The 23,231-nt window shown below is 36.6% G+C and overlaps 4 long non-coding RNA genes across 6 annotated transcripts; 3 read left to right on the forward strand and 1 right to left on the reverse strand.

The window, feature by feature from the left end:
- Nucleotides 1–2,433: 2,433 nt before the first annotated feature.
- Nucleotides 2,434–3,475, reverse strand: LOC149658780 (uncharacterized). Of its 2 annotated transcripts, none has more exons than XR_016369928.1 (2): nt 3,429–3,475; nt 2,434–3,343 (listed from the first exon to the last, which is right to left on the reverse strand). It is a non-coding gene; the product is annotated as an uncharacterized LOC149658780 (long non-coding RNA). The 2 variants fall into 2 exon arrangements; XR_016369929.1 differs by having other exon boundaries at nt 2,434–3,348.
- Nucleotides 3,476–13,071: 9,596 nt separating this feature from the next.
- LOC149658781 (uncharacterized) lies at nt 13,072–13,986 on the forward strand. Its single transcript, XR_016369932.1, has 3 exons — nt 13,072–13,398; nt 13,498–13,647; nt 13,741–13,986. It is a non-coding gene; the product is annotated as an uncharacterized LOC149658781 (long non-coding RNA).
- Nucleotides 13,987–14,497: 511 nt separating this feature from the next.
- Nucleotides 14,498–17,180, forward strand: LOC149658782 (uncharacterized). 2 transcript variants are annotated; one of them, XR_016369930.1, is made up of 6 exons: nt 14,498–14,790; nt 15,389–15,447; nt 15,561–15,623; nt 15,722–15,769; nt 15,910–16,210; nt 16,282–17,180. It is a non-coding gene; the product is annotated as an uncharacterized LOC149658782 (long non-coding RNA). The 2 variants fall into 2 exon arrangements; XR_016369931.1 differs by having other exon boundaries at nt 14,498–15,447; nt 15,910–17,180.
- A 105-nt stretch (nt 17,181–17,285) lies between these two features.
- LOC149658783 (uncharacterized) lies at nt 17,286–18,116 on the forward strand. Its single transcript, XR_016369935.1, has 2 exons — nt 17,286–17,544; nt 17,612–18,116. It is a non-coding gene; the product is annotated as an uncharacterized LOC149658783 (long non-coding RNA).
- The last annotated feature ends 5,115 nt before the right edge of the window (nt 18,117–23,231 follow it).

Below are 23,231 nucleotides of genomic sequence, written 5' to 3' on the forward strand. Positions count from 1 at the left end.
TGTTATGTCTTTGTTGCGTTACCCGAAATTAAAGTAATATTTTTAAAATACCAAAATGCAAATTCAACTAGAAATACAGTTACTAGGATGAAAGTAACGGCCAGTATTTTCCCTGGCTTTGAAAGAGCTTCGCGAATTAACGTCTGCTTAGTAACCGCGTCCATTACAATCTAACCTTTCATCCCCTTATTTGGGGATATAAATAGCGTCTGATTTGGTCAGGACCTCATTTGATTGTTAGACACCTCCAGGATAAGATGAATCGAGAAATTACCCGTCTAGAAACGTTTGGCGCATTTGCGAGTACGTTTGTAAAACCGTCAGAACTAGCCCGTCATGGGTTTTACTATTTAAGTTCGGGGACGGACGCTGTTAAATGCCATTTTTGTGACTTAACGCTACGAGGATGGGAACCTAACGACAATGTTTTCGAAGAGCATCAGAAATTCAAGGCAGACTGTCCACTACTTCAAGGATTACCAACAAATAACATACCTATATTCATCCAAAACCCATTGACTAAAGACATGCCGCCAAACAGAAAGTACAGAGATGTCCCTCAACACAGAAAAAAATGTGTTAGGAAATTGAACACAATCCCTGAACATCTTCATGCAACACTCTCCTATACATGTTCAAAAATGAGAACATGTTCAAATAGAAATCTGTTCTTTTTTCTAATGCATTCAAGCCATTTTGTGTTTGATTTTGAACGTGTTTTTATTTAAGTGTTCTGCCTCTGAACATGTTAATTATGTAGAAAATGTGTTCAGGAGCTGAACACAATCCCTGAACACCTTCATGCGACTCTTTCTACTATACATGTTCAAAAATGAGCACATGTTCAAGTGAAAATATGTTCACTTTCTAATGTGTTCAAGACGATTTTTGTTTCGGTTTTGAACGTCTTTTACGTGTTAAGCATACACTCTAAGAAAATGGGGCGCGTTTTAACACCTTTAAAAGTAGTTTGGGGCCAAATTTGACATCATTACAGGTGTTCATTTACACCCCTGAAAGGGTTTAATAACACTTATGGAGCAATTGGTGCTATAAAATGGTGCAACAGAGGTGCAGTTTAACACCTTTTTAACTCTTATATCGAACTAAAACTTAATTTTTACTCTCACATGAGTGTTGTGCAATTCTTTAAAGGGTGCGGCATAGCACCTTTCAGAGTGTCGCATAACACCTTTCAGAGTGTCGCATAACACCTTTCAAAGTGTCGCATATCACCTTTCAGAGTGTCTCATAACACCTTAAAGAGTGGGTGGTTTATTAGCAATCAGTGGTATATTCACAGCAAGGTTCCACTTTGAGTTAAATTAAGAGGAAAGTTCTTACATGCAGAACTATACCGCTTTAAGCAATGCTTGCAGGGCCGGATTAAGAGGGGGGCGAGGGGGCACTGGCCCCCGGGCGCAAGTCTTGTTGGGGGCGCATAGAGTTAAACTATTCCCTCTTAGGGACATTTGCTGTTCTGTTTTTTTCGACTAAAGGGGGCGGCCCCCGGTGCAAAATTGCTTAATCCGGCCCTGAATGCTAGTTCTAGCATTCAGTGTGAAACTGCATAAAAGTTGGTAATTTTTACCGACTTAATAGCCTCTGAAAAAGGCAGAAAGTTTTTAATTACTATAATTTCATCGGGTATTAAGTTGGTTTTGGAGGCCATAATATCCAAGCAGTAGATATAAACGTTCTTGTTAAATTTAATAATCTCTTTTCACTAAGAATTTTTCGAGCACCAGAAACGCGTTTGACCTAATCTACTCTACAATATTTAAAAAAAAATTTCATTTTCTACTCTAATGATTCTCAAAATAAAGATAAGACATGTCACAAAAGTTGGCGTCTGTAGTCGCCCTACTAACATAGTCTCGTTTTTTTGTGTCGCACAATACTTTTAAGAGTATCGCTTAACACTTTCAAGAGTGCAGTAGCGTTGCTAGGGTTTGAAATTTGGGGGGAGGGGGGGTGGGGGGTTTAAGTTTATTATTCGTATATTAAAGATTTACAAACTTTTATTAATAAAGAGTACGGAACCGATCAGTTAGTGACTATGAGACAATTGTGGATGAAAGAATTTCACTCGTCTTTTATAAGTTCAGTTTCCGTTTGCTTTTAGTCCCCACTACTGTTTGATATTGAAATTCATCTCTACAAAGATGAAACTGAACGAAATTATCATAATAATTTTTTACACTATATTGCTACAAAATTTTAGGGGATACGAGCAATTTTTTAGTAGAATTTACGGATTATTTTAAGGGGGCTAACTTTGAAATTTTAGGGGCGCTAAAGCCCCCAAAAAGACTTAGCGACCCCACTGCAAGAGTGTCGCATGACGCTTTTAAGAGTGTCACCTAACACGTTTCAGAGTGTCGCCTAACACGTTTAGCAGTGTTTTACAAAAGTACAATACCCTCTGATTACGAATTTCTTTGTTAATTTTATTTAAAGGATAAAAATATATTCTTTCATGAATATCATCTTTAAAAAATGCTTAACAATCAAGTTTTTCAATAATTTTTTACTGTTTGTATTGACTTTAATATTAAAACATTAATGAAAATGAAAGACCTTATTTAAGAAACCCGCAGTACTATAATTTTCCATTTTTAATTTCAAAACGGTTTTAAAAAGTTTTATTTTACACCGAATTTACACCTTAAATTGGCCCCACAAAAACTCAAGGTAATAAAACTCTCTTTGGGTGTTTTTAGGTGTAAAAAAAGTGTTTTCTTAAATTACACTTCCCTTTCTTAGAGTGTACGAACATGTTAAGTACAGTCGCCGCAATTAAAAACTTTCTCTCTCGCGACGTCTTGTTTCAACAATAAGCCGCAAATTATTGATCTGATACAATTGATAAAAAAACTTATCGTATATTGTTGTTTTAATAAAGATTTGCGGCTTACTGTTGAAACAAGACGTCGCGAGAAAAAAAGGTTTTAATTGCGGCGACTGTACCTCTCTCATTCTAGAGTCCAAGAGAGATATGTACGAGAATTTCTTACTTGTAATTAATAATTAATAGGTATTACTGTACTGAGGTTTAAGTTATTTTGCTAGTAAAAGGACTATTAAGTATTGAAATATATTTTTGTCTTGTAATAGTTACTTAAAACTTACCCACAAAAAGGATTACACCTTTAATATTCTGAAGGGCCAAGGCTTAAAAATCCTGCCCAAAACTTATGTGCTGTTACTTTCGGGATCGGTTTTCTTATTAGCACATTAGCAGCAGTAAAGGTTGCAGACGAATTTTAGGGAATATTAAAATTTCCCAAACATAAGTAAATGCAATTGCAAAAATGCTTTGTCAGAGAGTTCGTCTCATCGTCTGCGCTTTGCCAAGAAACGTTTTCAAGGCGTATAGTTAAATTAAATTCGCATTCCAAATATTTATTATTTAAAAATATGCTTACCAGTCTGGTGATTATTTTAGAGGGGTCTAAGTTTGAAATTTGGGGGGGGGGAATAGGGGGCTTTACCCCCCCCCGAAAAAAAGGCCTAGCGACGCCACTGAATCATTGAATTGTATAATTACTTCAAGTTTAAATTCATTCCTGGGCGACAAAGAAAAACCATGGATATAAAGAATGCGCGTGAGGAAATAGGTTTTCACGCTATATGATAAGCAACTTCCTATCTCCGACGGGACCTTATTCGGTGTATACTCTGTTCCAGCTTTAGTCGTCAGCACGCACAAAGCTACGTTACATAGAGATCTAGCTTAGAGTGTGCTGAGAACCAAAGCTGGAACAGAGTATATATCGAATAAGCTTCGACGAAGTACGCCTTCAACTACAAGGTTTACAGAACATGAAAACAAATGATCGCGTTCGCTGTTCCTAAATTTTTAATGCGTTCATTGTGAAAGTGTTAAGATTTTGTGTTCAACTGTTACAATTTTTCCAAATAGAAACAAAAATTAGAAGTTGAACGCCAAAATTAAGCGAAGTGTTCAATAAATTACACTTTTTCATCACTTAAACATATCAAGAAACCAAAATCTGATTTTTGAACACAAAAATGTGTTCAAATCATTAACACACTTTTTTCTGTGTTGAACGGGAGAGTTAGTCTAATGTAAAAGAAGCAGTAATATAAATGGCAGGGGAAAAAAGGGAGGGTGGCAATTTTTATCTCTCTTTCCCTCGATTCTAACTAACGCTCCCGCTCGAGTGGAGTCGGTTACTACACTACCGTCAGCTCCCACTTCCAGTTCAAAGCCAGTTTTTAAATTTGACGCATGTGCGCGGACACCGCGGCGAGTGACTGAGACGAGTTAAGCCACGAAGCGAACCAATCCGCCTATTCACATACCCCCTCTTAAGTCTCTCCTCCCTGCTTGCATCAAAAAATCCAAGCGTTGCCGTTAGTTTGTCAGGAACATTTTATTTTTAGGCCGCCATTTTAAAAGAGCGCGGCAAGTTGGTCCGCAAAAGGCATAAAGAGCGTCTTCAGCGACTTGGCAGTACTACGTCATGCAACCTCACTATAGTTTCCACTCAAGCGAAAAACAGATACCAAGATGGGGTCGGAAAAGGGGCTGAAATAGCTTCTACTCTGCGAAAAAAATAAATAAATAACAACCAGAATGGCAACAGGACGGAGCTATGCTCGAATTGCTAAGTTGCAATCGGATATAGCGAACGGGTTTATTGAATGCAGTGAAATCGATTGAGAAGCGTGAGCGTTCTTCTATAAAGGTTTCACAAATTTCTTGCAGCCATTTTTCAAGATGACTGCGAATTTCAAAAATATTTCATAGTTCCCATCTACTACTTTGAAGAAACATTTGGGCTGGGCGTTCATTATCAGTCATTCTGTCAGAACGCTTCCTTTTTCACAATTTTGATAACCTGATGACCACTTTAATCTATAAAGACGGTATTTCGTTTTTACATATTGTGTTTACAGTTTTGAAAAAAATCAACTGAACTTAAATCCAGGCCCTTAATGCGTGGATAATATTTTAAAGATATCTTTCCGATAGTTTATTTTATAATACTTATTTATACTAATAATAAATATCATTAACTTTGGGAATAAATGTTCAACATATCAAAAAGTGTAAAACATGAAAAAATATTTTATATAAAAAACCTGACACGTAAATATGAAATCTTACCTCTCAATTTGATCTTCACAACGGAAGAGAATATACTCACTTGAATCTCGGGGTTATACTTAACAATTGGTATCGCCGTTATGGTCTTGCCGATTTGGTCTCAACGTTTTGGTCTCGGGACAAATGGGTCTCGCCGTTTTGGTCTCGGTACTATTTGGTCTCGTGATTTTTGGGTCTCGGGACTATTTGGTCTCGTGATTATTTGGTCTCGTGATTATTTGGTCTCGGGACTATTTGGTATCGTGATTATTTGGTCTCGGGACTATTTGGTATCGTGATTATTTGGCCTCGGGACTATTTGGTATCGTGATTATTTGGTCTCGGGACTATTTGGTATCGTGATTATTTGGTCTCGGGACTATTTGGTATCGTGATTATTTGGTCTCTGTTAAAAGGAACTGATATTCTCGGTTACGTTCAATAAGTACTCACTTGTACTTGAAGTATCTATCGGGGAATAGTTTTTTCATTTTTAGCAGTGGCAACCGACATCTGTTATTTCTTTCTTCGTTATGATTGAATCGCTCGCGAAACTTACAGAAAGGGGCAATTTAGTTTTCCTAATTATTTGTATTGATTTGTTTAAGGAGATTAAAAATGTACCCTTTTGAAAAGTGAATTATCACTGTAGTTATCAAATTTTGCCAAAATTCATTGCCAAAGCGACGAAGCCTTGTTTGGTCTTGATGCGAACCAAGCGCCACCTGATACGGTTGTTCACGTAGTCGTTATTTTTATAGCAATAACTCCGATTACCCGAAATCATTATTACGGCAAGAAATGTTTAGCAGATAGCTCCTTACATTATGTGCATTCACTCACTTCGCGTTTCGCTTACTTTTGCGCTTCACTTGACTAGTTTTCGGAGCAAAAACGAAACTATTGAGGACAACATCGTAAGATTGCCTTTGAAGTAATATACCTCAAAATCGTATTTAATGGTTCTCAGTGTCTTTAATGAAAAAAGGAAATGAGTTTTGTTTGTTTCTCGAAAATCGTTAAACTCGACATTTATGGATGTAGAACTATTTCTACGGATTCAGAAAATTAACGTATTGTTTCAACATTTCGAATGTTGTTTATTTAATAAGAACTGCTACTTCATGGAGTAAATTTTTATAAGTTTATTTAAAGTTTAAAATTTTACAACTTTGGGAGCTTTCGGGCCGCGGTCCTTCCTCAGCCAGTTTTTAAAATGAACTAAAATAATTTAATTTTACGAGTAACCAATTTTCATTTTTTTACATAGGTTGAAGGTGACATTGCCCCCTTTTTTTATATCGTTTTTTTTTTTTTTTTTTTTTTAATTTAAGTTAAATCCTCCCCACCCGCTTATGTTTACCGAACCTTGATCTAAGTTTAAATTTCCTCTATCTTTAATATATACTGATTCTTTAAAACATCGTTTGTACCACAAGTAGAATAATCTTACACCAAGTTCCTATGTAAGATTTTTTGCCGTAGCCTCTGTGTCTGAAAGTTCTGACGTTAAGCTTTTTAAAGTTTCCAACGGAGCTCGCGTGAATGGAGAGATAAAATTTCTGAAATATCGGCCACGACCGAGAACGAACTTTTGAAGCAGCGCTCCACAGCGGTGGAGAGTGAAGTAAAACAGGCGTTGCTAATTTTTTTATCTGAGTAAGTTCAAGCATGGAGGGTTCATCCACGGTGTTTACGTTTTTTATGGCAACGGCGTATCGTGCGGAGTGCTAAGGGGGTGGAATTTTTTTAGTGAGAGCCAGCTTTCCGCGGCTGATTTTAGTTGGCGCCGAGAAAAAATGTTAGGAAAGAAAAACTTTGGGTGTTCAACCACCATTTACTCTACAGTAGATACATTAGGCCTAGCCTTGGGATATCAATTTTTAGGAACATTCGAGATGAGACGTTCGTTAGAGAGAACCTGACACACAATACCCTCATTCCTAAGCTGGAAAGCTAGGTCCTTGGTGTTAGATTATTCACCTTGTGTTTGTACCAATTAGTTTCCTGGCATAAAACCCTAGTTAAATCCCAATCAATTTGATGGTCGTTGTTTTGTTTTATATGGGTCGTCATATTTTTTTACAGCATATTTATGTTCTGTTTGTCTTTTCTTTAGTTGTCGTTTTGTTTGTCCTATGTATTTTTTATCATATTTACATCTGTTTTCATATATTATACCTGGTTTTTTCATTTCATCTATTCTAGGTTTATTTTTAATTAATTCTGATTTTAATGTGTTCGTTGTTTTGTTAACTAAGGTAATAGTGTGTTTTTTTTAATTGTCTGTTTGTCTTTTCAGAGATTCCTTTAACATAGGGTAAAGATATAATGTGTTCTGGTTTTTCCTTGGTTTTAATATTCTCGACATCATGATTGTTAAACATTTGATCAATTAAGTGGTTCGGGTATCCACTATTTATAAATTGTTCTTTGAACTTATTTTTATCGCTAAGTGGTTTATCTGATAAATATTCTATTCGTTTTTTAAATGTTTTTACAATGCCTATTTTTATTTTTTCGTTATGGGATGATCTAAAATTTAAAAATGATTTTGCATGCGTAGGTTTTTGGTACATAGAACATAAAAATTCTTTATTATCATGTTTTATCAAAACATCCAAAAACGGTTTTTACCTCTCCGAGTGACGATGACGTCACGGAGAGGTAATGCACTGACCGTGTCTGTGTGTGTGTGTGTGTGTGTGTGTCTGTCTGTCTGTCTGTCAGACCCCACGTGACCGCTTTCGCAGTTTAAAAATCGGAGCAAACGTGTTCGCCATTTCCGAACTGCTTTCACAGTCACGGAAATGGCTCCTCTACTTGAGTTCTCACAGCACCATCTTCTAGTCTTTGTCCATCCCACACGGACACCAGTCTGTACTTACCGGCTTCTAATCACCATCATCTTTTTATCTTCGTCCATCCCACATGAACACCAGTCTGTACATACTGGCTTCTAATCACCACCATCTTCTGGTCTTCGTCCATTCCACTTGGATACCAGTTTGTACATACTGGCTTCTAATCACCACCATCTTCTGGTCTTTGTCCATCCCACTTGGACACCAATCTGTACATTCTGGCTTCTAAACACCACCATCTACTGGTCTTCCGTCTATTCCACATAGACACCAATCTGTCTCATTGGCTTCTACTCCATTATCATCGTTTGGTTTTAGGATATACGCGGCGATCAGCTAGGGTTACGAGAAACGTCTAGCCTCCCTAAGGTGGGATCGCCACCAAAGGTTTTCGCAATTGCGCTTTTTCCTTACTATTATAATGGAAACGAATCGTATATATACCCCAAAATTTGAAGAAAGCGGGCAAGAGGGGTATCCTTCACTTTAAACGTCAATATTAGCAAAGTTTGAGATGATAATAGGTATAACTTTATTTTAAACGATTTAACTATTATTAATGTTAATTATTGAAGATTAAAATAATTAAAAATAATTATATTTATTTAAATATTAAAGATAATCTTGTTTCTCAACTCAAAATTAATACGGAAAGAGTTAAAAAGCAGTCTATGTTTTTGTCTGTGTGTGTCCGTCCATTGTTACACTAGTGCGTCGCGTTAGCAGTTAGCCTTGTGTTGATGTGTTAAGAAATCATACAGAACCTTAATATTCCCTTTTTCCATAATATAAAGTGAATATGTGGAAGTATTTTTCGTAATTATGATGCATTTAGTACTTTTGTAGCTTTAAAGCTCTGTTTCATTTTGATATTCCAAAGATCCTTTTTAATATTGTTATTTGAAATGGCTGTTTATATATTACTTAAGCTATACTACATCTGTATATACAATAATCCTTGGTTGAGTGAATTCATGAAGAAAACTAAGACCTAGACTCCGGCGGGTATATTAAGTATCATCCGTAATAGGCTTAGTGAAACAAAGAGTAAATAATTGAGGCCTGAGGTGAAGTAAACATTGGGCTTTGATTATCGTGTCTGAAATGAAGAGACATCAACGGTTCAGAGTGAGCCGAAAGTTAAATACACTATTAAATAAACAGGTTAAGATTTTAAAATAGAAGAAAAGATCATGGTGGCAATTAGAATAGTAAAAGGGCTAATGGTAAACGGGTAGTAGCTACAGACCTTTTATTCTCTTTATGGTGCGCATTGACTATCAGTGCGTCTAGCTACAATTTAGCTTTGGTGTTATTTAACGTTAACATTCATGTTGGCAAACTAAGAAAATTGTTGAGGTGAGACAAAGAAGATACACGCCCCACTAATGGAAAGTGTAGCTTCCTCTAGTGTAAATTTTTGTCTCTCCCCTCCTAGTACGCTCCAAAGGCAGGCTCGGTTGACCGAGGTATTTCCGGCTACATTGAAATTGCATAGACCGGAAGTTCCTTGGTCAACCCAACCCCGAGACATAGCTTCCATTCCCGGAGCGTATATTTTCTTTGGGTGAGACGAGACGATAGTGTTTACACTGCAAACCAGTTGTGAATGTAGCTAGGGCTCGGGGATCAGTTAACTATTATTCAAATAAATTAACATACTAAAATTTGTAAAACAAAGATTATATAAAAATATTTCGTCTTGATTTGTTTTGAAAAAAGGTAGAGTGATGCAATTAATAATCGTAAGTATTTTTTCCGAAACACTAAAATTTTCAACATAATCAGAAGAATTTAACTCCAAAAAGTTTTTTTGCGATACGTTTTATTCGATTTAGAATAAAAAATTATGATCCATACATTTCTTGATACAAATATGGTTTTGGTTTCACTTATCGATAAGCAATTGGACGAGTAACCGCCACTATTATTTTTTTACGATAAACTCTGATCTTTTTTAAATTGTTTGAGCTCATTACTAACAAAAATAAGCAAAGTTTTAATCATTAACAAATAATTCTACAGTACTAAAAAACCTGATAATGATATGAACTATCAATATAAACATTGTGATTGGCAATATTATCAGAAGTATATAATACTTATCTTCGAGAGAAGTGTACCACAAAGCGTGGTAACATGAGAACATTAAAAACAAGGTTACTGAATCGAATCACATACACGATAAATAGTACCCTCATCATTACTCTATTAGCACTTGAATATTTCCCAAGGCGTGCACTATTAAAAAATGTTGTCCAAAATTGGATGTAAGTGGATCCAAACGGCTGACTCTGAGACAGCACAGTTTTTCATCTATTTTTGGATAACGTAACTAGTGTCCAAAAAGGGAGGGTCGAATGACAAGCCAAATTTGTAGTCTCATCCAAAATTGGATTTAGAGTCATCTATTAAGGGATCAGTTAATACCCAGAAATGGTGAGGATATTATTCACACATCAATCAAGCCCACATTGGACAAATTTCTAAAGGATATAGGACTAAAATCAAACCCTCATTTAAGCAAATTTCTAACCGATATATTGGACTCATATGAAGCCAATATAGAGGCTAGATTTTTACTTCACTGAGTGATGACTGTTTTTGAAACGTTCTGTTCTCGACGTATCCATCTGTATGTGTTTTTGTTGGTCTGTCTGAATGTTATTACACCCCAGGGAATCGCGTTCGCAGTTTCCTAATCTGAACCAAAGGGTTCTCAATTTCCGGATCGTATTCACAGTTGACGGATATCTGAAAAACTGTACTGACCACTATTCTATTAACTGTCATCAACAATCTAACTACACATTTATAAGGTCTTTCAGACACTCGCGAAAGAGGCATACTTTAGGAAAAACAAATCTAAAAACGATACAACTACAAGAATAATAAGTAACTTCAGATAAAAGTAATTAATATCATATAATTTTAATAAATTATTTGAGAAAAATCTCTCTTAACTGAAAAATCTGGTATACGGACTAAATACCCCAAGACAAAAGACCCCCGGTCATAATCCCCCCCATTTTTAAAAACGTACAAAATCCCCCCTCTCTCAAGACAAAATCCCCCGGTCATTTCCCCCCCCCCCATCCAAGTTAAGAGTACAAAATCCCTCCACTATCAAGACAAAATCCCCCCACTCTGTAGACAAAATCCCCCTACTCTCTTGTCAAAATCCCCCTACGCTCTAGACAAAATTCCCCGGTCATAATTCCCGGTTAGGTTATGTTAGGTTAGGTTATGTTAGGTTAGGTTAGGTTAGGTTAGGTTAGGTTAGGTTGGGTTAGGTTAGGTTAGGTTAGGTTAGGTTAGGTTAGGTTAGGTTAGGTTAGGTTAGGTTCGTAATATTTTGGAAATATTGTAACAATGGTACGCCTTTTCCAAAATATTATTTTTTACATTTATTTTCTTCCGAAGAACACAGTTTGGGGGGAATTTGTCCCGGGGCTGGGGGGAATTTGTCCCGGGTCTGGGGGAATTTGTCCTGGGGCTGGGGGTATTTTGTCTTCGGCATCCATTCGGGGGGAAATTGTCCGGGGGATTTTGTCTCCTACCTGAGGGGATTATGTCCTTTTCTTCTCAAATGGGGGGATTATGTCCAGGGGGGATTATGTCCTACATTCGAAAAATCTGTAGTCAAAGTTTATAAAGGACGAGTAACGAAGATTGGGTATGAAGTCGAAAGACTGGATCCATTTAATAGTTTGTATAAAGCGAGATATTGAGACTTTACTCCACTGTACCATGAAACTCTTTCCAAAGTTAATAAAGGATGAGTATTGATATCATTAGTTAATAAAAACGGAATAGAGAAGTCTTTTAGAAGTAAATGATCATAAGATGATTCAAGTGTGTGACTCACGGAAATTTCACTGCCTTCTCTAATACTAGGCCTTGAAATGTACAACAGAAGCATTTTTTGTGACATTTTGAATTTGCGCTTAGTAACCGTTTTTTGGATAACGTAACTATCGAATTTTCGCGATGACGAAAGTAAATTCGTACTGCGCAGTCTCGCATGACGTCACGTCTTTCGGTTATGGCGGACCAGGAAGGGAAATAAGGATTTTTTAAACTGGACTAAATAACCTGGTCCATTACCATTGACAAGGGCACATCGTCTGCTAAACTAGAGAAGTGGATAATTAAAATATTGGAGGTAATGTCTGTGTCCGAATTCAGCTGCCAAAGAAATCTCCTCCTATCTCTCCTAAGCTCGCTCATTGGGCAATCGAAATCAAACTTAAAGAGTTAGTGCCATAATTTTCGTCATCCACAAACTTAAAATACGAAAAAAATCCTTGAAAAATCTAGTTTATTATCATATCATCACTTTGGTTTCGTAGAAATTTATAAAATTGCAATAAAAGTTTTGTGCTTGGGAAAGGCCTAGTTATAATTTGTTTCGCTTGATGACGTAGTAAGGAGAAATTCTCTCTTGATGTCGCTCACGTGACGCCTGTTAGTGTCTCAGCGCAGCGTTAAGCCTATTTTATTCAGATTCGCGCGGCATTAGTATACTCGGAAGTCTCGGGCGCTCGCGCTTGGCTTTTCCGCGAGATGCTGTGAGTGACGTAGCAAGGAGAAAAACCCGCCAAATATCTTCTCCGCAAATTTGCTTTTTGCCCCCAAATTTCAAGTTCTGAAAGTGTTTTTTCTGTGTTTTGCCTCATATTTAAATATTTATTAAGCTTATTTTTGGAATCAGAAGAGTTTAAACTCTCAAAAAAGTAACGTTTTCTTTAGATTTGTGATCATTTTTAAATCAGTTCGCTATTCCTTTATGGTATTTCATTGGCAGTGGCAGTTTTTGAAGGGTTGAAATTTCCATGAAGACGCCATTAACACGTGTCAAAACATACAATTTAAACTAGTATTTTTCGAACTCGGAAACCGTTCAGCATCATGAACCGGTTTATTGACCGGTTTTTTGCTTTCTTTTTCGAGACGAACTTAGCAGATTACACTTCGTCGTAGCTAACAATTTCCCATTGTTTTAAATTTGCCGCCAGTTTGAAACGTCAGTCAAGCGACATCTAGTGCCATTTGTGAAATCCTAACTTCCACCCCCCTTTTATTCCTATCGCAAGGCCTAGTATTAGAGAAGGCACTGGAAATATAGTACGCGGTAGGGACGAGTGCATTTTTACTTCTCCTGAGAGACAGGCTATAGAGAATAGGTATGTTGGTGATCCTCAAATATTGTTTCACTTCCCATTTTTACCTTGACCCTTTTATATTACACTAACCCCTCTTTGTTCGAGTCTCGGACGTTTATGTTTAGATAATATGGATGGGTTTCGCAACAAGAATCGAAGGCATCCATTTTCAAATTGAAAAGATAGCATTATCTATTATTCCCTTCTGATGTTACACGTTAATTGTTGCTTTTATCGCCATTTCGACGATATGGTAAGGAAAAGTAATTTTCAAGCCCGGTAATCAAAGATGTTAAGTTCATAAACACTTAATTCAGTTTGCCTACTAAAACCTGTGTAATTTTGCTACTAGTTTAAGGTGGTATCGCGAGATCCCTATAGCAAAAGTATCACAGATATACTTTTTTTGGTGTTTGGAGGAAAGTATTTTGCTATATAGTCCACTAACGTAATAACTATGGCTTTTTGGAATTGGGTTTTATCGAAAAGATAGTAACAATAAGTGAGTTAGGCGATCTTGTCATAAATAACTTATACGGAGAAAAACGTATACATGTTAAATTCTGATAAATAAATAATAGTGACAATATTCCAGATGAATGTCTACTACAAAAAAATGATTTGGATATTTTTTACAAAGCTTAAATTTCAAAATATTACGCTTAAAGTTAAACTTCAAAGCAAGTGGATTTAGAAAATAGAAAATATTTTTAATTTAACCGAAGGTAGAGTACGACCCTTTTTTCTACATAATTTTTTTTCGGAAAATTTTGTCGATTGAATACATTTGTCAGTTAAAATCTTACTAAGATTATTCAATCTCAAAAAATATCATCTAAAATTGTTGCATTGTTTAAACGAATAAACTTCTGAATAGTTTTCGATTATTTGTAGTCAATCGTATTTTTCGAAAAATTCGATCAAAAAACCCCGAGCCCTAAATGTAGCTATCAGAATATACGGTAAACATCTGAAGCGTAGACTTCATTTCCTGATCTTTTCCCCATTGACTGATTTCCATGATCCAAGATTTATCCTTATTGGATGTAAAATGTCGTCTGCTTTACTGTATTATTCGCTATGCTTGGAATACTGCTTCAATATTTCGTAAATTTTTACTTCAAAAAAGAGAAATAATTCCATATCTAGGTAAATAAGTTTGTAGTAGTAGACCTCTTGACTCGGAGAGGTAATATTTTGGTTTTCCCAACTTGTATTTATTTCCCCTTCAAATGTGAATTGAATATTCTTTTGCGTTTTGTTAGCTATTTCTAATAATCTATCTATTCTAAAGGTTTTTTTCTGAATTAGAAAAACACCATCCATGAATCTTCTCCAAATACTACCCTCAATATGTTCCATAACTAGATTCGCAATCGGAGCTGATAAAGGGTTTCCCATTGCTAATCCCTTATTTTGTGTATATATGTTATCCTCGAATAAAAAATATGTGTCAGTTAAACTAATTTCCGCTAATTTTATAATTTATTTCTAAACTTAAAGTTGTTCTATTTTGTAATGATTTGTCTGTTTTTAATCTTGATTTTAGAATCTTCAGTGCGAATGGGATAGGGATACTACCATATAAATTTATAACATCAAGGCTACAAATTTCATCGTCTATATCTATTTTTTGGGTTCTCAGGTCTGATACAAATTGTTGGGTATTTTTTATTGATAAATTATTGTTACCTACTAATGGTGAAATTATTTTAACTAATTGTTTTGCACAAGTATAAGTGGGGCTGTTTATCGAGGATACTATTATCCTTAGAGGGTTATTTTCCTTGTGGATTTTTACTAATCCATAAACATGTGGGACTTTTAGAACTGGGGGAAAGTAATGGAATTTTTTATCCTTCTCAATTATTAAATAAACAACATTCGAAATATTAAAATACCATGGATCAGAAATTCAATATCTACGAGTATTGTTTCAACTCCTACATTTTGCGAAAGATTGCTTAGTCTTTAATAATTACATCATCGTACTTAAGGTTACGTTTTATTTCTGAGGTAAAAGCTACGAGACATTTGAAACACGTTTGATATAATTAAATTTAACTATCAGGAATTATTTAAACAACAAAAACGAAAAAAAATTTTCAATGTTGGGTTGAAAGTTGTAAGATTTTATGTCGTTGTAAATATTTGTCATTATTTCGAAATCAATAAGGTGTACTTTTTTGTAAAGCGTTTTGATTGGTTGATTTTCCCTTTAATCGATTCTATATTTCTTCCAGCCGAGGATTATTTCAACGAACAACATGGCGACGCAAACGGATAAAGCCGATAAAGTGAGGTAAATGACGCTATAAAGTCAGGTCTGACGCGGTCTTAATTGGACGTTTCCATTGGATGAAATCCATGGCGTAATCCCCTGGGAAATCATAGTAACTAAACGCTTTCTTCCAGCCGAGGATTATTTCAAAGAAACAACATGGCCACACAAACTGTCGATAATTCTATTTGCTTTGGGTAAAAGGCTCACAGTAAAAAAAAAAAAGAAAACTACTTTCATACAAAATAAGACCTTAATCTGTTTCTTAAATTTTCGTTAATTTACCCTGGGTGAGGATTGGGAAGCAAATCGAACCGCGTCATTTTCCAAAAAATGCAAGAAGGTAAAGTTGAATTATTTTCACCAAATATTTAGGAAATGTTAAACAGGAATCACAGAAATTGTCTCTATACATGTATAGGTTGATAGACAGATAAAAAGAGAATAATTTAAATACCACGTTATAATACCTTAAATTTACAGAGACATGATAGAATCAAGGACAATTTCGATGGAACATATGCCAGGTTGTGCGCGGTACGATATAATCAAGGGGACAGTCATTCGGCGTAATCAGTGTACGAGGCAGTACCCTTGACTGCACTAAATCGACTACGCGTAAGCAGTGCTAAAATGATAACGCGTAATATGTAATCGGTGTACAGGATATCTTCGAGTGGTTATCCCCTCGGTAATAATACGCGTTACTATCAAGTGCAAACCAAACTTAATCTCGATTAAATTATATCCGTTCCAATGATAGGCTAAATTCGATTTCAATAAGGTGAGATAAATTTATTTGTTTTGATGGTAGTCAACCTAATATTAACGCTAACTTTATTAAACATTTTTCAGACTTGTGAACATTTGATTATGGCGAGTATATTTATTCTCGGGTTACAGCGACTCAGCGAGTGACTGGCCCCTTGATTTGGTTCAGTAACAAATGATAAATATTCAATAAATAAGATCTTCAGAAGATATTATGAAACCATGAAGGACGGCGTAGTAAATATGAATTAATTTTGATCCATCGAAAAGGGTTGTGGACGAACTGAGAATCGAACTAAGAACATTGTGCGACAGTGTCACGGTGCAAATAGGTTCTAGAAAAACTTAGGATAAACAATAGATCCTTGCTCAATTTTCATCTTCTGTTAGTATGGTAGGATGGGGAACTCAATGGGCCAGTGCCCCCTCAGCCCCCCTTTTAATCCGGCCCTGAAAACTCCCTCCATTTCTTTGAATTTTTAAATAGGGGAGCGGGATTGAAAGCGTGAAACCCTTATTTATTGTCGACGGATGACGGGTATCCTAAAGGGAGTATTAAACCTTCCATATAAAATAAGGCAATACCATCATCCTCTCTCTCGCTTTAAATATATCAAGCAAAAATAAAACACAATACAAAATGCTTAACCTTTCTAGTACAATAAAATGCAATGTTTAAACTTACTATTATAATCCCCATCATTTTAAAATACACGAACGAAAAATATGACCTCACCACAATTCTCTCCCATTCACTCTCCCTTCAATAACGAACGAAACATTTTACACTACCAAAGGCGCTACTCTTGACACTACTACTACTACTACAAGAATGACAACAGGCCAAGTCAAACAAAGACCCACATTGTATATGTTCATCATACGATGTGGATAAAAAGGTTCGGCGTTGCCCGTTAAGATATTTGGTTAGTTCCGGCCGCCATTTTAATATACTGCGGTATATTTAAAGCACACAACCATACAGGCTCAATGGTTGTGTGCTATAAATATACCGCAGTATATTAAAATGGCGGCCGGAACTAACCAAATATCTTAACGGGCAACCCTGTCTATATGAATTACCTAATACAATTGTAAAGAACAGTAATATCAGAAGAAAATAGGGGAAGTGGGTAGCTTGGGCAACTTCGCGAGGCGTCCCGTTTACGGATTTTTCGCGCCATTTCCCTCCCCGTGGGGGTGAAGAGAGATAGGATTTTTACGCGCATTAACACACGAGTGACGTGATTCTGTGGACAGTACGGTCCTACGCCTTCCAACTGACTAGAGGCGTCTGCTAGAGGCAGTGAGGCACTCAGGCAGAATGGCAGAGGCTGGAATCGAGTGGTAAGTACTAAATTCATAACTTATTTTAAAATATGTCTTTATTTTTAAATACAATGGTATTTCTAAGTTCCAGGGAAAAAATTAACTTGTCCGAAGTTTTAAACTGTGATAGGGAAGAGTTAAAAGTAATAAAGTTGTATCCAAGTTGTTGTAGTTTGATTTTTAATATTGGGATTGGTTTGGGTAGATCTTACTTTTCCTTTCAACCAAGCCTGAGTTTTCTTATCGGTAGTTTCCTTGTACGTTAAATCACACTGCGTACTCTTAACGACATTCATTTTATTAAATAACCGAATTTTCGTCCTTAATTAAACCAATATCCGCATTAACCCGTTGCCTGACGTAACCCTAACTCAAACTGAAGCACAGCAGAAATATAAGCAGACTACACAAGTTAGTTCCACAGTTCGCTACATGGTGGCGTTCGCAATGAAATCTGGTACTATTTTATGCTTCGCGCCGATTGGCCAGATTCAAATTTTAAGGGTGGTAGGGGAATCGACCATTGTAAGTGAGAATCACTGGACGACTTGTATGGCTCAAGGCTACGGCTACCCACTTCCCCTATTTTCTTCTGGTAATATTTATTCAGAAAATGAAAAAATTTTGTAATACAATACATTTATTAAATGTTCTTTCCAAGTTTGCTAAGTACTCTTAACTATAATCCATTTTATTATTCCTAGTGATTTCTACGTTGATGTCGGATTAAATGGCTCTTATATGCGCTGCCATAATCACACTGATCACATTTGAAGGGTTTTTCACCACTGTGAGTGCGTTGATGATTGATCAAATCTTTCTTCTGCACGCACGCATACTCACACTGATCACATTTGAAGGGTTTTTCACCACTGTGAATGCGTTGATGCCTGAACAAAACATCTTTCCGTGTGAAAGAGTAATCACACTGATTACATTTGAAAGGTTTTTCACCACTGTGAATGCGTTGACGAGCGATCAAACTACTCTTCTGCGTGTACGCATTGTCACACTGATTAAACTTGAAGGGTTTTTCACCACTGTGAATGCGTTGATGTCTGAACAAACCATTCTTCTGCGTGTACGCATTGTCACACTGATTACATTTGAAGGGTTTTTCACCACTGTGAATGCGTTTTTGTATGTTCAAAACATTCTTCCGCGAACTTGCATAGTCACACTGATCACATTTGAAGGGTTTTTCACCACTGTGAATGCGTTCATGTGTGATCAAATCACTCTTACACGTACATGCATAATCACACTGATCACATTTGAAGCGTTTTTCACCACTGTGAATGAGTTGATGTCTGATCAATTTATTCTTCTGCGTGCACGCATATTCACACTGATCACATTTGAAGGGTTTTTCACCACTGTGAATGCGTTGATGAGTGATCAAACTATACCTATTCTTACTGCCAAAATCACACTGATCACATTTGAAGCGTTCTTCTTTGGTATCCTTTCGAATGTCAAGTTCAAGATCCCATTCATATTTAGGTGAATATTTGTATCGAGTTGAACATTTTTTCTTGGATTTTCCTACAGAAAAGAAATAAATTTAAACCTCAAATGATATCATACAACACGCTTCAAAAACATTGTTTGTTCAAAAGCAATTGATAAAACAGGTTATGCTTAGGCTTAAAAAGACACAAAGACAAAGAAATAAGTTCGTGAACAAAAATAATCCATGTCCGAGTCGAAACAGCGGTTTCCAAAACCTAATATACTCGTTGGGAACATGGAAGATTTTTGAGTTCCTGGTGTTACTGATATCAACCCTGCTGCTTGGTCGAATTTGGAAATTAACTATTTGTGACTGTGTATGTCATAAAGAACAAACAAACAACTTTCTCAAATATATATGTATATATGATTCAAATTTCAAACTTCATCCCACATTAGAAATTTGCGTAAAACTGAATACAAACTTCCCCATAATAAACGTAAAATTAAATACACGTGACAATATGAACAGCAATATTCTGCCATTATACCTCAGTAGGTACATGATAACATCTACAAAGTAGTGAAGAAACACAAGCATGAATTCCAACGGTAAAGTTAAGTTTAGCGACAATTTTGCATTCTCTCCTGTTTCTGCTGAAACCAACTAGCACAAGAAGTGATGACAACGATTAAGTTATTAAAGAAGCAAATTAAGATTCAAAGCAAAAACATATTAATCAATTATTGTGGTAAAATTATAATTCCAATTGAACTTTTAGTTAACAGTGTTAACTCTTCCAATCTAATTCCCGGTTGCGGACGATGTTATTACGTGTACCACCGTGAGGTGAAAAGATGACAACTACCTCGGGGTGGTTTTTAACCACCGACCTCTGGGTTAACGTCCCACGCTCTAACCAACTGAGCTACCGAGGTCTACGACCTCACAGTAATTTAATTAGGCGTTCTTCTTTAATAGCGAAGATATCATTACTGATATACCATTTGTTATATCAAATACTAGCTGTTACCCGCGGTGTCGCTCGCGTATAATAAGAACTTCCATCAAAATGATACGAAGAATGGGCAGATTTTACTGATGACCCAGCCCGTCGGAACATTTTTTTATTACTTTTCACGCGGACATTATTCCATATAGAAAGGTTTTTAAATTTCTGGCCGCCATTTTAAAAGATGGCAACAAATCGAGCCCAAAAGAGCATTCAGCCCGTGTAAAGGTTAAAGGAAAGCAGTGTACTAAATATTTGCGAAGTCGGTTGAAACGCGCGGACGTTGTTGCAGAGAAAAGATTTTTTACATTTCTGGGCGCCATTTTTTAAGATGGCGGCGGATTGGAAAAACCTTTCTTAGTACGCGCCTACTAGTTATGAGTAACGTTCCTGCAAATTTTCAGCCTTCTAGGACATGCGGTTTGGGCTGGGCGTTGATTATCAGTCAGTCAGTCAGTCAATTAATCAGTCAGGACTTTGATTTATATAGATATAGATTGTTAATTATAGTTAAATAAAGGGTTATATTCAATATTATATATATTGTGATTGTTGCGTTGATGTCTGATCAAAATATTCTTTTGCGGGCCTACATAATCACACTGATCACATTTGAATGGTCTTTTGCCACTGTGAATGCCTTGATGTGCGATTAAAGTACTCTTAAGGGTACTAACATAGTCACACTAATCACACTTTGAATGCATTATCAAAGAAAACGAGTTTAGAAACAGAAATAATCCATGTGCGAGTCGAAACAGCGGTCTCCAAAGATATGATCTTACCTAACCCAATTTATGCTTTCAGATTGTGGAAACTTTAAGAAAAAAATTTAAAGGTATTAAAAATATGCTTATAAAACAAATTCTATATTATTTGTTTGAATGATATCCCACGTGAACCTAGGAGGTGCATAAATCTGACTGTTGAATATATTTAAATTTTCAATTCAGCTAGCTAGCTAATTGGACCAAGTCATCTTGCGACTTATTGCCACTTATCTAACGCCTTAACAATGCATAGAGGGGTGGTGGCTAGCCCTATGCCACAGCTAACCGACAGCGCCCTATACTGACTATTACCGTTAACCTCTGCAAGTTTTGATGGAAAGGAGAAACCGGGTTAGACCGCGGAGGAAAACTCCTTTAACAAGCGGGGAGTGAACTTGCAAACTCTACGCAGAAGGATTTCTTCCCAGATTTTTCACCCGGTGCCACAGTCCGGGATCGAACCCGGGATCCTCATGCTGCGAGGTGAAAGCGCTAACCGCTACGCCACCCCACCCCTGCAGTGATGTCACCGGTTTCGATCAAGGAGGAGGAATGGAAGTTTTCCTCCTGATTAGATTAGTTAAACTTAAAGAACCTTGAGAGTCACTATTTAGCGAGGGGTCGGACGTTTAGGAAAAAGTGTACGAGATTTCGAAATAAAATTTTATTTCTTCGGATTTCGTCGGACTTCGTTTGATTTCATCGGATTTTGTTTGATTTCAGAATTCGATAAAATCCAATGGATTTCGTCGAATTTTGAGATTTTTCCCGTGATTCCGTCGTATTTTGCGATATTTCCCTTGATTTCGTTGAATTTTGAGGTTTTTCGCGTGATTTCGTCGGATTTTGAGATTTTCCCCGTGATTTCGACGGATTTTGTGATTTCTTTTGATTTTGAATTTCGTGAATTTTGTAATGGATTTCACGATTTCTTTACTGATTTTGTGATTTTTTTTACTGATTTTATGATTTCTTTACTGATTTTATGATTTCGCTGATGATTTCGGATTTTTTATTTGATTTTGAAATCAGCATTGATTTCGGATTTCTTAACTTGGATTTCACGGGTAGCGTACGGGATTTCATGAATGACCGACTCCTCGCTACTTAGAGACAATGCAAGTCTGCTTTATGCCTTTAGATGTTTAGCATGTGTGAATTTTAATTTCGATCAAGCCCGAGCAGAGAAAAATAAATATTAATGAGCTGTGCACATTACATTATCTAAAGAATAAATGTATAAACAGAAATACATAAATTTCTTACACTTGGGATCCCTAAGAGGACATACACTCCATACTAATATCTGATTGAAGGTAAGAGTAAGGGCTTAAAACTTTGCTAAACCGCACGCCCCTCCTTCCTCGCGTTCCATTGGCAATTCATTCTTTGTTTACTCGTTCACACAATGCAAAGATAACTTGTTTACAATCGGGTCTATAGCTACGTATACAGGGTGTTTTTGAAAGGTCCATCACAAATTAAGGAGCGTGTTTATTGGACCAAACTGAGTGAAACGTATCAAAGAACATGGGGTCTACAACATTTAGTTTCGGATATATGGCCCCCCCCAAACATTTGCCCCAAAAACGAGAAAATATCCCAAAATGTGGAGTAAGGGTAATTGCCATTACCCAACTTGTTTCGAAGTCATAGACAATTTCAATAGCCTTGAATTTGAGAAACACTACTGTAACTTAAGAAAGCAGAAGGGTATAAATGGGTAGAAGTACGCGTACGGCGGTAATGTAAAGCTAATATCAAGTGTCATAGTGTTTTAAGATTTCTCAGCACCCAGTAAAATGGTTACGATTGAAGGTTGAGTTTGTTCATTACGTTAGTGTTTGATGTATCACAGAGAAAACGCCATGATACGATCCCAATGTAAATGTATTTTTTTATTAGTTCTTAATTCTTAATCTGTAACAAATAACTAGTACAAGAGTTGTTCAAAGTGTTCACCACCCGCGCTAAGGCAAACTTGAACACGCCTTACAAACGATTCCCTAACACGTTGCAAAATGCCTGGAGTATCGCGAATAGTTTGACAGTCATTAACGATTCTTCGACGAAGCTCGTCCACATCAGGTACTTCACTCTGATAAACTATGTCCTTCAAGTGGCCCCAAAGGAAGAAATCGCACGGGTTAAGGTCGGGTGATCGAGCAGGCCATTCCACGGGTCCACCTCGACCTATCCACCGAAAAGTGAACGTCGCGTTTAGGTGAGCTCGGACAGCGAGACTGAAATGTGGTGGTGCACCGTCATGCATGAACTACATTCTGCGTACTAAACCTAAGGGCACGTCGTCAAGTAATTCCGGTAAAACGTCTTGTATGAATTGTAGGTACGCCTCACCGTTTAACCTGGGCTGTAGAAAATTTGGTACTTGCTCCTGGTTCGTCCTCGAAAATAGGCGTACCTACAATTCTTACAAGACGTTTTACCGGAATTACTTGACGACGTGCCC

Source organism: Phalangium opilio, unplaced genomic scaffold (assembly GCF_054372755.1).
Source record: "Phalangium opilio isolate 3A_F unplaced genomic scaffold, DU_Popi_V2 ptg000075l_1, whole genome shotgun sequence".
NCBI lineage: Eukaryota > Metazoa > Arthropoda > Arachnida > Opiliones > Phalangiidae > Phalangium > Phalangium opilio.